Source organism: Apis laboriosa, unplaced genomic scaffold, assembly GCF_014066325.1.
Source record: "Apis laboriosa isolate Shangri-la unplaced genomic scaffold, ASM1406632v1 scaffold112_cov148, whole genome shotgun sequence".
Classification (NCBI taxonomy): Eukaryota; Metazoa; Arthropoda; class Insecta; order Hymenoptera; family Apidae; genus Apis; species Apis laboriosa.
In genome coordinates, this window is record NW_025220865.1 from 5,608,043 (window position 1) to 5,622,913 (window position 14,871).

The 14,871-nt window shown below is 37.3% G+C and overlaps 1 protein-coding gene across 11 annotated transcripts in view; it reads right to left on the reverse strand.

Annotated features, from left to right (window-relative positions):
• LOC122713978 (AF4/FMR2 family member lilli-like) overlaps nt 1–14,871 on the reverse strand; it is a 446,526-nt gene that overhangs the window by 384,537 nt on the left and 47,118 nt on the right. The gene's annotated exons all lie outside the window — the stretch shown is intronic.

Consider the following 14,871-nt stretch of genomic DNA (forward strand, 5'->3'; position numbering starts at 1 on the left):
GCTTTAATAAATATGATCTTGAAATGAATTTCTTCGTATGTTCGATCGACAATTTGCATTAAATTACAGTTAATCGTTAGACATTTCATATGCACCAACATGATATATTACACGAAATGTCGATTGATTAACGAATTTAACGGATTAAACGAATTGAACCGTCGATTCGATTTTTCGTTTCGAAAAAAGTTGGAGACGGAAAGCTCCCGAGCGACTAGTCTCTTGTCAACTTTTCCAACGCGAGACAACTTTTACTTAAAAAAAAAAAAAAAAAAAAAAACAAAAAGAAAAATTTCCTCCCGAGTTTTCACTCCCGACTCGCTTCTGTTTGCATTCTTAATTGTGGTCGAATAAAACCCTGGCAGCCACGAACTTTCGTTTCTAATTCCCCGTCTCAAAAAATTTCGAGAAACTCGAGTTTCCAATTCAAAACAATTACAATAATAATTAACCCGACACGGCTCGTCCATTCGTCAAAAACAATTAACGAACTCCCTCGAATTTCTCGAATCCTCGATCTCGAACTCGATCGCCACCTAACAACGAGACACACTTCCGACCGAATTCGCGCTCAAAAACCCTAGTGGCCCTGCCTTTCATATTCCCGAACTCGAGACCCAAGAAACTTAGCCGCATTACCATTCAACGCAATCCCCTAAACATCCCGAAGCACAACAAAAGAACAACATCTCGGCCCCTGCCGCTGCTCCACGCCACGCCAAAACTCGGTCGCGCCGAGCGGATCGGTTACAATCTCCGAAACAACCAACAAGCTGTGCACCGCTTTCAACCGCAAAAATGGCCGAGATAAAATATTGAACCTTGGAGCCTTCCAGTTTCGGTCTTGGAAGAACGTCTCTCGTAACATTCCATAGAAAATCTCTCTCTTCGTGTATCCACTCCACACAAATTTGCTTTCCACGCAGAAAAGCGTGCTTATTTTTTAATTATTATTTTTTTAACCTCGGTTGTTGGTTTTTAGTTGGAAATTTCGGCTGGTTGAAAATTTCGGATCGAGGCGGATGGATGCTAAAACTCGGCTGGATTATACGTGTATGTATATCGGTGTATATGTACGTGTATAGAGGGAGACGAAACGTGGGGGGAGGGTTTACGTGTAGGAGAACCTTTTCGTGCTTATGGCACGAGCCCTCGAGTTTCGAAGGAACTTCGATCGATCGCGCCCTCCCACTAAAAGGTTTAATTACGATGGAGAATGCTACTGTCACGTGACTCGGATCAATCGCTGCTCGCTCCTCTTTCTCGTTTCTCTCCTTCTTTTTTTCTTTTTTTAGGTTAGAACGGGGAGGTGGAAGATCGAGTGACGACGAGCTTCGAAGCTTTTCCTCTTGGAGCAGGGCAGAGCTTTGCATTTGCATTGTATAATAAAGTGCGTTTGGTATTCGAGATATATATTTTTTTTAAGTAGTCTGGAACGGGTATGATGATCCACAAATCGTGGAAGGTGGTTCAAATTTCGGACGTATCACTTTATAAACTGAAACCTAAATGAAGGATTAAAATGGAGGTACGATTACGAAACGTATAATTCGTGTTCACGTTGATTGGGCCCATAAGCCGTATCGCGAATGGTTGGCTCGACGTTATTGGACGACGGATTAAAATATTATTCGCGGATGCGAGTTGTTGTCTCAAAATTTTTTAATCTCAATGTTGAGTGTTTCAATTGATCTCCAATTTCTGTTTGAAGAAGGGAAGAAAAAAAAAAAAAAATTATCAACATAATAATTAAAATTTCAAAGGGTCGCTGTGAAAAATATTTAATTTCAATAAGAATCGAAGAACTCCTTCCCCTCCTCCCCCGTGCAAAAGATTAATTACAAATTTTCACCGCCGTCGGAGAAACTAACGGCGCGATTTTAATTTATCCGGGGAACACGCGCGCACGCATCCCTCCCATCCCCCGTTTTTTCGACAATTTCTCGCTTTTGTACTCTCCATCACAGAGTCCACGCGACAGGGAAAACATTTTTTCCCCCTCTCTTTCTTCTTTTTCCTTTATTTTCTTTTTTCTTTTTTCTTTTTTTTTTTTTCCATCGGAATAAAAACTTGCGTTTTCGACCGGTTCCGGATCGGGCTGGTTCGGATAGGGCTGGATATCGCGGCGTCCAACCGACTTTGTCCCGGCGGGTATACGGCAAATATTAACTTTCAGATCGTTCCGTTTGAAACGTGTGGGTCGGGTTCGCCGAGTCGATCGAAACGCTTTCCAAACCGTTTCCAAACGACGAAAAGAACTTCGCTCGCATTGTGACCGGCCGAATTCCCCCACGAACCTTCCTTTTCCAGGGAGGGAGGATCGACGAGGATCGACGACAATTGGGAGAGTCGCGCAACCGCTTTGTTTAGATTCGCGTTATTGGCTTTGGGGGAATATAGCCCGGTTCCCCAGTCCCGAGATTTGCAAGGAGAGGAAATTCGTCTTTTTTTTCATCTCTCTCTCTCTCTCTCTCTCTCTTTTGTTTCCTTGTCGAATATAATTCGTTGAAGAGAGATCGAAACTGCGAGTTCGTGGAAAAATTTATTAATTCGTCGATGCTGAAAGGAACGCTGTTGAAATCTTGTTGAAATATAATATAATATTCTTCAACGAGCACATAATCACACTTTTTCATTATAAAACTGTAATAATCATTTTCGCGGAATGGAATATAATAAAATTTCGCGAAAATTAATAAGCATCGTCACAGTATATCCGAGATACCCAAATAACGTGTTAATGTATAAAAATCGTCCCTATTTATATTCCCTATTTATACACAACTCGCTGCAGTGTTACACAACAAACTTTAAGTGAATTCTCTGGTAGGACGAGGAAGACTTTTCTTCCAACCAGTTCCCCGATATTAAAAGGATACACATTTGTACATTTGTAAGATTGATAGCGCGAGAAACGTGTTCATCGGTGAACATAGGGAGAGGATAAATTCCTCTCTCTCTCTCTCTCTCTCTCTCTCTCTCTCTTCCCGCCCCCAGTCAGAGGTCCAGTTTCCAGAAATATCGAAACGAATCCGGAAGAAAGGGAAGAAGAGTTCGAGTTTTTTTTGGGCAGAGGGAAGAGGAGGAGGAGGAGGAGGAGGAGGAGGAGGGTAAGTTTTAAAAGTTTCTCTCGAATGCGAAACAGGCGAAGCGCGCTCTCGATACTCGACTTTGACCGATACCCGAGAACGAGCGACGCTCAAAGGATACATCGGTGGAGGGGTGGCGTCTCTGCCTCTCCGAAAGAAAGATATTCAGCCGTTATCTGATCGGCCGATACGGTGACTTCCCCCCGGATGGAGGGGGGAGGGGGGAGGGGGGGGGGGGGAATCAGCGACGATAACGCGACGATAGCAGGTCGTGCCAAGAGGAAAAAAACCGAAAACGAGCGACCAAGAGAGACATTTAAAGCGTTTCGAGGAATCACCAGGAAGAGCTATTATCGAAAAAAGGATTTTGCCTTTCGTATTTGGCGAGTGGTTCGCCACGCTTGCTCCGCTATTTCGAATTTTCATCGGATGGAGTCGATCGAATACCTTTCTCGTACGGAGAGATGACATTTTTGAATTTTGAATTTTTTCGAGAATTGATTTTCTTTTTTCTTTATATATATATATATAATGTCGAGAATTTTGAATTTTTCACCGATTTTTTTCCTACAAAATTTTGAATTTTGAATTCGAATCGAATGGAGCGGAATCATTTGGACCTTTTTGTGTTTACTACGGAATGTGATATGGACGGAATCGAATATCTTTCTCGTATGGAAAAATGAAATTTTTGAATTTTGAATTTTTACAGAATCGATTTTCTTTTTTCTTTATATATATAATGCTGAAAATTTTGAATTTTGAATTCGAATCGAATGGAGCGGAATCATTTGGACCTTTTTGTATTTACTACGGAATGTCATATGGATGGAACCGATGGAATATTTTTTTCGTACGAAAAGATGACATTTTTAAATTTTGAATTTTTACAGAATCGATCGAATTTTTTCTTTATATATATAATGCTGAGAATTTTGAATTTTAAATTTTCACCGAGCGGAATTTTTGTCCTACAAAATTTTGAATTTTGAATTTTGAATTCGAATCGAATGGAGCAGAATCATTTTTATGTTTACTACGGAATGTGATATGGATGGAACCGATGGAATATCTTTCTCGTACGAAAAGATGACATTTTCGAATTTTGAATACAAATTGAGCGGAATTATTTGGAATATTTTTTATACGAATTATATTACACGGAATGTTGAAAGTTTGGAAGAACGAATTATTTGTCGAAGGATTACGCGTATCGTATATTTTCTTTGTTATTGTTANAGATGAAATTTTCGAATTTTGAATACGAATCGAATCGAGCGGAATTATTTGGAATATTTTTTATACGAATTATATTACACGGAATGTTGAAAGTTTGGAAGAACGAATTATTTGTCGAAGGATTACGCGTATCGTATATTTTCTTTGTTATTGTTACAAGCGTCATATTTGTATTTCGACCAGACATTTGTACCAGATATTTTTACAAATGTTTCAAGTCTCCATTTTATCAATAATTGAATTAAAATCACTTTTGCACGGTGTTGATTTTATTTATACCTTGGCGAAATTAAAATTCAAAATTTATAATTAGAATAAACGCGAAGTCTAAATCATCGATTTCATAAACGATTACGAAATATTATCGTACCTTTAATAAAAGAAATTATCTCGCAAATAAATCATGCTTGACTTGAAACACGCATCGCGGAATGATCCAATCAAACTCAATTTCATATATGATCCACTTTTCGTTTATTTGTAAATAAGGGAACGCGCGTAGGAGTTAGTAATTTAAATATTCGTTTAATCCATTCATATATCATTTTCGTATCGAATAAAACAATTTATCGATATTTTGTTCAAGAAATAAACAAACACATTATTATTACTCCTCTTCTAAACTATATTTCTACAAAAAAAAAAAAAAGAGAGAGAAATTTCAAATCTAAAAGAAATACAAATTACACTTTCAATATTTTTCCTTATTCTTCGTTAAAATCGTAGAAAAATCAAAATGTCAATCCCGAAAGGGAAAACAACAAACCCATTTCCATCGAAAAATTATGCAAACACCCGTTTCCTGCTACAACGGCTCCCCTCCAACAGCCACTTATTCAATCTCTTCTCTTCCACCCCAGAAAATCCTCGAACAACAAGATTTCAAAACTCGTTCACCCTCCACCCCTCTCCAATTCTCGATCACAATAAAATTTCCTTCTAATTGTTTCCTTTAATCCTGTCATGCCCTCCCCCTCCACCCCCTTCCTTTCTTTCTTCCCTGCCATCACCTCTCACTCGCGAAGACAAGAATAAAAATATAATAAATATAAAGTTACTCCAATTACCAAATCCTTTCGTTTCGGGTCTCAATTAACATGCCAAGAATAGATTCTCATTCTTTTTCGTAAATCAAAATATCCATTGAAATATCAAAACGTAGGAAGTTACAGAAATTTGCGACGAATTCTTCTCCCTCAACTTTCTCCCTCCCCCAAAACAAATTTGTTACGTCCAAAGACATTAGCTCTCACTATTCCAAAATCTATCTTTAATTTCATAAAATACATATAATAACTTGACATAATTTCGAACATACTTATAGACACATATTCTACGCAAAATTAAAAAAGCATGTCACGCAAATTTCTCTCTGATCTCCGTTTCATAATACACGTATTTATACAAATTTTTCTCCCGCGTAATAAACGTATCGATCATTGTACTCGCAAAATTACACCTCCTTTCGACATTTCGACCTGTCTTAATCGTTAATCACAACCCTGAGAACCTCTGATACACGAGCAACAACGGAACATCATCCTCGCGAGGAACGCTCGTTAAGAAGAAGAAGTTTCAGAAAAACGGGGGAGGCGATTGGATTTATTAAAAGTGGAGAGGGAGGAAGGGAGAGGAAGCTAGGGGGATCCTTGGACTCGAAGGGAAGGGAGTCCTCCTTTCCTTCTTTTTTCTTCTCCCTCCCCCGCCAACGAATGACCCATTTATTCCTATTCCTATTCGAACTCCGCTCCGAGGCGAATGCTGGATTACCCCGCGGAAATCCGTCCTCGACTTCCTCTCCCGCACAGTTACAAAGCAAACGTTAAACAGAGAGAACTCGTCGTGCTTCTCGTTATTCTTTGGCTTCTGCTGCTCGTATACATTTATACTACACGTTTCCACTCCCTTTCTCTTTTTTTCGAAGGAGAAAGGTGGAAAGGGGTTTGTGCATCGGTCGAAAGTTTTGGAATCGGTTCTTTTATCCCCCCCCTAATTCTTACCTCTTACCGCGACTCTGCGACGTGAGAAATGAATTTTTCTTGGCTTACCTGTAACACAAAAAAGAAAAGAAAAACGGTTTATTAGAGAATTATTATAAAATAATATAGTTAAATATTTTTGTCAATTTGATATTCGATGGATGATTTTCAATAAAAAATATCTTGAATCTTTTGATCTACTACTGGATTTCCATTATTTCCACGATAAAATTCGATCACTCTATGGATAATTTTCAATACTTGGAATATCCTACAATCCCGAATTTCGAGAAGGAAAAAGAAGATAGCATCCTCGACGAATAAAAAAGTCTACGATTGTCGCGATTTTGCTATTTTTAAAATCCAAAAAAAGTACGAATTTAACTCAGCCATATCTGCCCCCTTTTACTCTCTCTCTCTCTCTCTCTCTCTTAAGCAAAAAAACGGAGCACACGCGGAGGAATCGCGTGTCGAATATTGTCCACCCAGGAGCGTTCGTTCGCCCAGAAGGGACGTCATCATCGTGAGAAAGGGAGAGAGAGAAATATAGAGAGAGAGAGAGAGAGATCCTCGAGGTTTAGAGGGCGGACGGCCGCGAATTTCGACGACCACCGCACGCTCCCCGAGGGCTCGTTTAATTTTTAATTAAGCCCCGCTTCGAAAATCTAACGGGTGTCCCGGCTGGAAACAGGCGGGATCCTCGACACCGGCCAAAGATTGGCCTTTAAGAGGCCGTTAAACTCGAAGCAATCCGCTCCAGGCTGCGGAGAGATGTTACGGGATAACGTTTTGAATGGAGCCGGGCCGAGAATTGGTCGGGTGAACGTGAATATTTTCCTGGATTCCGAGGAGAAAGATATTAGATCGCGTTTCGTATTCGACCGTTTTGCCTCTTCGCCGTGCTGCAACCTTAATTTCGCCGCCTCCCCCCTCTTATCTCTTTCCAGTTTCCCCGAAATTCGTCCGCTCGAAGAATTTTCTCGAAGGTACACGAGACAAATTTTACTTTCTGCGTTCAATTATCGTAAAGTATGCTCGATTTCAGCTATTCTCTCATCGCAAGGAATACCAGAATTAATCGTCGAAGCAAGCATTTCTGACAAAATCAATATATTAAACATTAATATAATATCGTCTAATTTATCATATATATATATACATAAAATAAATGCTTAAACAGTATTTTAAACACGAATTTTAAACACCAGTTTATACATTAGACCTGATCACCAATACTTCTCTCGTTCTTGATCCATCCTCGATCGAGTGGATAAATTTTCGGGGCAGAAATCGGGCCCAATCCACTCGAAAAAAAATGGAAGAAAACGCGTCCCACCGCCATTCGAAAACGATGGAGGGGAAGAAAATTGATTTAATCGTGCAAAATCAAGAATTGTACATATACACACAACAGACGCCTATATATATCCTGTTTGGGCCAGAAGTCGGCTCCGGAGGCGATAAAACAGCTCGGCAGGGCGAAAACGAAAAAGAGAGCGAGAGGGCGAGGGAAAAGGTGGAAGAGAAGAGGAGCGGAAGAGGAGATCCGTGGCCGGCCAAGGTGAAAGCGAGCGTGGCGGAAATAAAGGTGGCGGAGGGCAGCGGCCAGCGTGCCTGGAGGCCGCCTCATTCCCTATTCCATTTGTCCATCGTATGGTTAATGGAAATGGCCGTTGGGAAACGCGGTTGTCGATGAGAAACGCGGGTGAATTTACATGACGTGATCGAAATGATGGTCCCTGTAATGGGCGGTGGCGCGAGAGAAGATATCGGGGTTGGGGGGCGGAAATTAATTGTGGATTTTCGCCGCGTGATGTTTCCAGCTCCGCGCGGATATATCACAGTTTTACTGGCCTGTTACACCTATTCGCGAATATCACCGCGATTATGTACGCAACTCGTGCGAATGTTAAATAGCGCCGGATATAGAATGTTCGATCGCGCCCGTTCGTATGAACGAGTGCAAGTAGTAGTAGTAGAGTATAGTAAGAATGTATAATATATATAGTATATGTATAGTATAGTAAAAATTATTTAGTATTTGTATTTTAGGATATTAAAATTAGTGTATATATATATACATATATCAAGTTTAATTCCTAATGATAGTAGTAGTAGTAGAGTATAGTAAGAATGTATAATATATATAGTATATGTATAGTATAGTAAAAATTATTTAGTGTTAGTATTTGTATTTTAGGATATTAAAATTAGTGTATATATATATATACATATATATATATATATCAAGTTTAATTCCTAATGATGGGACGGTTCATGAATGAATAACATCTTCTGTTGAAGAAGTAATTAATTCGTAATGGAATTCTTATTGAAATAATTGTTTATCAGTTTCTAATAGTCGAAATTGATTTAATATATAAGAATCAAATTCGATATTATAGTATATATATGTATGAGTTTGAAGAGGGTAATTAAAAGTATTGTCGATGATGAGGTAAATTTTTTGATCATGATTCGCTCTTTTTGGAAAGAAAATATGGCAATGCAAAAGAATTTATGAGGAAAGTAATGGAAGTAATAATTCTTGTTGAAACGAGAAAAATGAATACGAATAGATACGATTTCGCATAAAAAAAGGGTAAATTTTGTACGAAAATTATTATATATTTGTCAACGCGTGCGACGAACGTCAATGGAAATTCGATCGAGTGAATAACGTTGAAACGGAACGAATTGCTGGATATATCTATAAAAAAAAAAAAAAAAATCGTAAGTAAACCGACGAGTGTGAAAATATTTTTAACGAATTTATATATCTAGAGAGAAAGAGAGAAAGAGAGAGAGAGAGAGAGAGAATAAATATGTAGTTCGGTTTAAAAATATCTACTTTCCATATATTGAATAATTCAACCTTCGCTTCCATTCCAAAGATGGATCTAAATATTTGAGTTTTATTCGCGTGAGAATGAGCAAGAACAAAGGTACAACTTTAGAAAAAAATGGAATGGATTTTTTTTTAACCCGATTAATATTAAAGAAACGAAATCGCGATAATTCGTTTTTGCATTAAAAAATTACACGATTCCCTTTATAATTCCTCATCTAACGTTTCTCCCTCCTTTAATTATCTATACTTCTCATGTGTGACGAAATATTAAGATCTAAAGTGGATTAACGTCCATCGTAAAATCTCCCTCTCTCTCTCTCTCTCTCTCTCTCACGACCGAGATTTATTTGAAATATTCCTTGATATAAGGAATATATTTTCAGAGATAATCACGTGTAAAGATTAAAATGAGATACCTTGTATGACACTCTAATCACGTAGTCGGTATTATTTTACATAAACTCGATTTGCATATGCAAAACTAATATCATATCATCTTGGAACAAGATTCAAAGTATAGTCAAAGACAACAGTACATGATTGATCAAAAGCTTGTTATTCCTGGATAAACTACTTCTTTGATTTGGTTAAACAGTTAAAGTGCCTGGCAATATGACAACGTGTCTGACGCCAACTTGACGTCTAGGAAAAAATAAAAATCTACCTCGCAATTTACATAATTATCCTAGAAACATTTTCTTCTCATATTTAGTTCACTGTTGAAATATATGTATATATTTTTTTTAATATAAAATGACAAAAATAATTATTTCACCGATCACTCTCTCTTTCAACAATTTTTTCTCAAAAATTCTATTGTGATGACCTCTATGTGTTAAAACCAATCGAAATATACTTTTCCTCCTCCTTCCTCCCCTCCTCTCCTCTCGCCTCGATAAAAAAATAAAATAAAATAAAAATCAATCGATCAATGGTCCTCCAAAACCACCAATACCTTTCTTTCCAACGCGATCTCCGGCGAAATCCACCCCCACCCACCCTCCCTCCCTTCCTCGATGTCGACGACTTTTACCTAGAGGGGGAGGTAACGAGCAACGCAAGGCTCGTTTGTCTGCGAAAGTTCTCCGTTTCCGCCACGCCAGTATCCGTGTACAGCAATATCGACCTTCACAGCGCCTTAGAAGTTAATCGGATTTAGCATCGTGCCGCGTTGCACAGACATGATCCATGGCCCAATAAAACATACTTGCAGGAAATATATATATATATAAGGCGACTTTTGTGCGAGGGATCGCGTATCTCTATCGATCTAGAGATACGATACGTATGTATATATATATGTACCGTGGTTTCTTCTTTACCTTTACGGAATTCGAACCACCCCTTTCCATCCCCTTACCGTCCCGACCAGAAGCATCGAACAGGAATCATTCGAACAATATGAAAATTACACAAGGACAAGATGATCGAGGTGAACTGGTTCTCGAATGGATTAAAGAGAGAGAGAGAGAGAGAGAGAGAGAGAGAGAGAGAGAGACAGAAAGAGAGAGAAAGAGAGATATGTCGCGGTTCTTCTGAGGGGGGAGGCAAGCGGCAGAAACGATTCGAACGGTGAAAAATTTCTTTGGAAACGTGGTCGAGGGTTTCTTGAAATTGCGGGCTCGTGTATTTTGGAGGCATCGGTTTGAAGATAGATTTTGATGGATAATTAAGAGCAATCGTCGAGAGAACGATTTTTGAGCGTAACTTTGACGAGATATTGTGTATGGATGGGGGAACTGTTGAGGGGAGGAAAAGTTTTTTGAAAAGATACGATGTAGTTGGTCCGTATTGTAAATTTAATTGGATTAGAAAGAAATTCCTTAAGTTGTCCAAGTAACGGTTGGAGCAAAGCGAGTGGTTATTTTTACGTGCGTATGAATGAATAATGAACGCGATTAAAGATTAATCGAGGTCGCGTAGCGCGTGTTTGATCTCGAATCGGGGCGAAAAGTTATTTGTTTTGAGGGGAGTTTCAGTTCTTATTTCTTTGGGTTAGTCGTGAGCGCAGCCAGTGCCAGACTTTATCGATCAAACCGTACCAGGTGTTACAGGATAAAAATACGAGAAAAATGTTACGTAAAGACATTACGTCTTGGAAAAATATATCATCCAATAGGCTGCTAATATCTCGACAGGGGAATTTTTAAAATTATCAATAACGAGAGAATAAATTAGCAATTCGCGTGATCTATTTCGATTAAACAGAAAAAAAAATTAAATTCAACTTCAACTTTTTTTATAACCATCGATTATTCTCTGTTATAACAAAAAAAAAAAAAATTATTAACCATTCATCTTTCCTCGCTCTTTTCTTACTTTCCAAAACCAACGCGCACAAACGTGCGTTTCAATTCGTCGAATGTATGTTACCTAAAAAAAAAAAAAAANAACAACTCTGTACAACTCTGTCCATCAACCTACAACCGACCGAATCGCACTGTTCGATCCCTTCTCCTCCCCCCCCCCTCCCCCTCCCCTCCTCTTGGACACAGAAACCGTGTTATTATAAACCGAGTGACCGAAAGCAACGTTTGCTCACCCATCCATCCGTCGAACGGTCAATTAACATCGGAATATTAGAAATGAACGGCACGGAAACTCGATACAGATCCATTGAAATGGCTCTCTCTCTCTCTCTCTCTCTCTCTCTCCCTCTCTCTCGGTGTCAATGCTCGGCTGATTCGAGCATTGTTGGCATCCTTGATCCATGGGAGCCGGTTAAGTCGCACGCCTTGTAGGGGCGATAAACAGCCCGTGCTCCTGTGCGTGGATGGCGTCAATATCGATTGCTATTCTACCCCTTGAAATTTGAATTTCGATAAATACGCGTAACCACGCGTACAAATAACTATGAAATTATCGCCAAGCGTGATAATTCAATATTACGGACGTATTTCGATCGTTTCGGTTCGATTCGGTTCGATTCGGTTAGATTCGGTTAGACTCGGTTAGACGGTCGAGCGAAGATAGTCGATGACGATTCGTTGGTGAGAGCGTGTGAGATGGAGCAACTCTCGAGAGCGAGAAGCGCGGATTTCCTTTGGGAAATATTTTTCCACGGCGAAACGGTCGATCGAGAGTTGGCGGCTTAACGAGAGATCAGGACGTCGGCAACGAGCCCGGAGATTGAATAAAATCGTGCGTGTCGCGAAAGAAGGGGCGCCTATACTCGTTGACGGATGATTAAACCTTGCCCCCCCTCCCCCCCTCCCGCGCGATCCACCTAACCTACATTTTTCTATCCCGATATTGTTTTTCAGTCCCTGCTCTTCTCTATATTTTTTATTAAATACAAAGTGAATAAAAATATTAACAAATTAACATTACTGTTAAATTTATCGTATTTATCATTTTCTTGATATTTTTTTTCACGTTTGAGGAATTGCACTTTCCTAGAAATTTGAAACAGATTTTAAATAATTTCTATTCCAATTGTTTTTAAATTCCTGTTCTTCTCTATTTTTTATTAAATACAAGGTGAATAAAAATTATTAATGAATTAACATTCTTCTTATTTATCGTATTTATCATTTTCTTGATATTTTTTTTCACGTTTGAGGAATTGCACTTTCTCCAAAATTTGAAACAGATTTTAAATAATAATTTCTATTCCAAATGTTTTTAAGTCCCTGCTCTTTTATATTTTTTATTAAATACAAAGTGAATAAAAATATTAACGAATTAACATTATTGTTAAATTCATCGCATTTATCATTTTCTTGATATTTTTTTTTACGTTTAGAGAATTGCACTTTCTCCAAAATTTGAAACAGATTTTAAATAATTTCTATTCCAATTGTTTTTAAGTTCCTATTCTTCTCTATTTTTTATTAAATACAAAGTGAATAAAAATTATTAACGAATTAACATTCTTCTTATTTATCGTATTTATCATATATTTTTATCATTATTTATCGTATTTTTCTTGATATTTCTTTATTATTTTTCGCGTTAATTTCACGCGTATACGTTTGAGGAATTGCATTTTCCCAGAAATTTGAAACAGATTTTAAATAATAATTTCTATTCCAATTGTTTTTAAGTCCCTGCTCTTTTATATTTTTTATTAAATACAAAGTGAATAAAAATATTAACAAATTAACATTATTGTTAAATTTATCGTATTTATCATTTTCTTGATATTTTTTTTCACGTTTGAGGAATTGCACTTTCCTAGAAATTTGAAACAGATTTTAAATAATTTCTATTCCAATTGTTTTTAAGTCCCTGTTCTTCTCTATTTTTTTATTAAATACAAGGTGAATAAGAATATTAACGAATTAACATTATTGTTAAATTCATCGCATTTATTATTTTCTTGATATTTTTTTTGGGGAATTGCACTTTTTCCAAAATTTGAAACAGATTTTAAATAATTTCTATTCCAATTGTTTTTAAGTTCCTGTTCTTCTCTATTTTTTTATTAAATACAAGGTGAATAAAAATATTAACGAATTAACATTATTGTTAAATTCATCGCATTTATTATTTTCTTGATATTTTTTTGGGGGAATTGCACTTTCTCCAAAATTTGAAACAGATTTTAAGTAATTTCTATTCCAATTGTTTTTAAGTCCTTGCTCTTTTATATTTTTTATTAAATACAAAGTGAATAAAAATATTAACGAATTATTGTTAAATTCATCGCATTTATTATTTTCTTGATATTTTTTTGGGGGAATTGCACTTTTTCCAAAATTTGAAACAGATTTTAAATAATAATTTCTATTCCAATTGTTTTTAAGTTCCTATTCTTCTCTATTTTTTATTAAATACAAGGTGAATAAAAAATATTAACATTGTTCTTAAATTTACCGTCACTTTTTTCATATTTTTTTACTAATTTCCGTGTTAATTTACACGCGTAACACGCGATGACACGTATACACCAAGTGCGTTTGAGGAACAGCACTTTCTCCAGTAGGCAGAAATTTGAAACAATATTACGTGGTCGTAGGAATTTCAGCAATGCCACTCAAAACTGTATATACGTGTACGTATATATATTCCAGACGTAGATGCTCTCTTAGAAAGTTTAACGAGGATATAAAGTTATAATAGCATACCTTGAGCAATTTAACTTGAAATCATTAAACAAAGCAATTTGGTCGCGGCCAAAGAAATAATTCGTTCGCATCTACCTTGGTGTCCGAAAGTGGTGCGCCCCGAAAGAAGAATATCGAAAGCTTGGCAAAATAAGATACGGCGCTTTAAAAAACCAGCGCTGGTTAAAATTCCAAACCGAATTACCAAATCACCAACGAAGAAAAAAGAATTAAACGATTGTCGAAACAAGTATAGCGTCTATCTACCTAATATCACTTGTTAAAATAGAAATTATCACGGAATCGAGACACGGAACAAGGATGGACAAACGATAAAATAATTGGATCTTACTATCCCATCGTCGATTAATTAAATTAGAGGAATCGATAGGCTCCTTTCGCAGACGCGAAAAATTAATGAAATCACAAGTGTCCGATGTATTGGGCCATTTAAAACCAGCGTTTCCATTAAGTGATTAATGTTTCCCTTTAACGGAAACGTCGAATGAAGCAAAACATTCCCGATGATTCCTCGCGATTTTCGACGCGTTGCGTTTCTGTTTCCAGAAATTCGATTAACCGTGATTCCCATGATGGGAAAATTGTGGAAAAATTAAGCGAAAATAAAATCCTACGAGGCGAAAGGACGAAGAAACGGTGGTGGA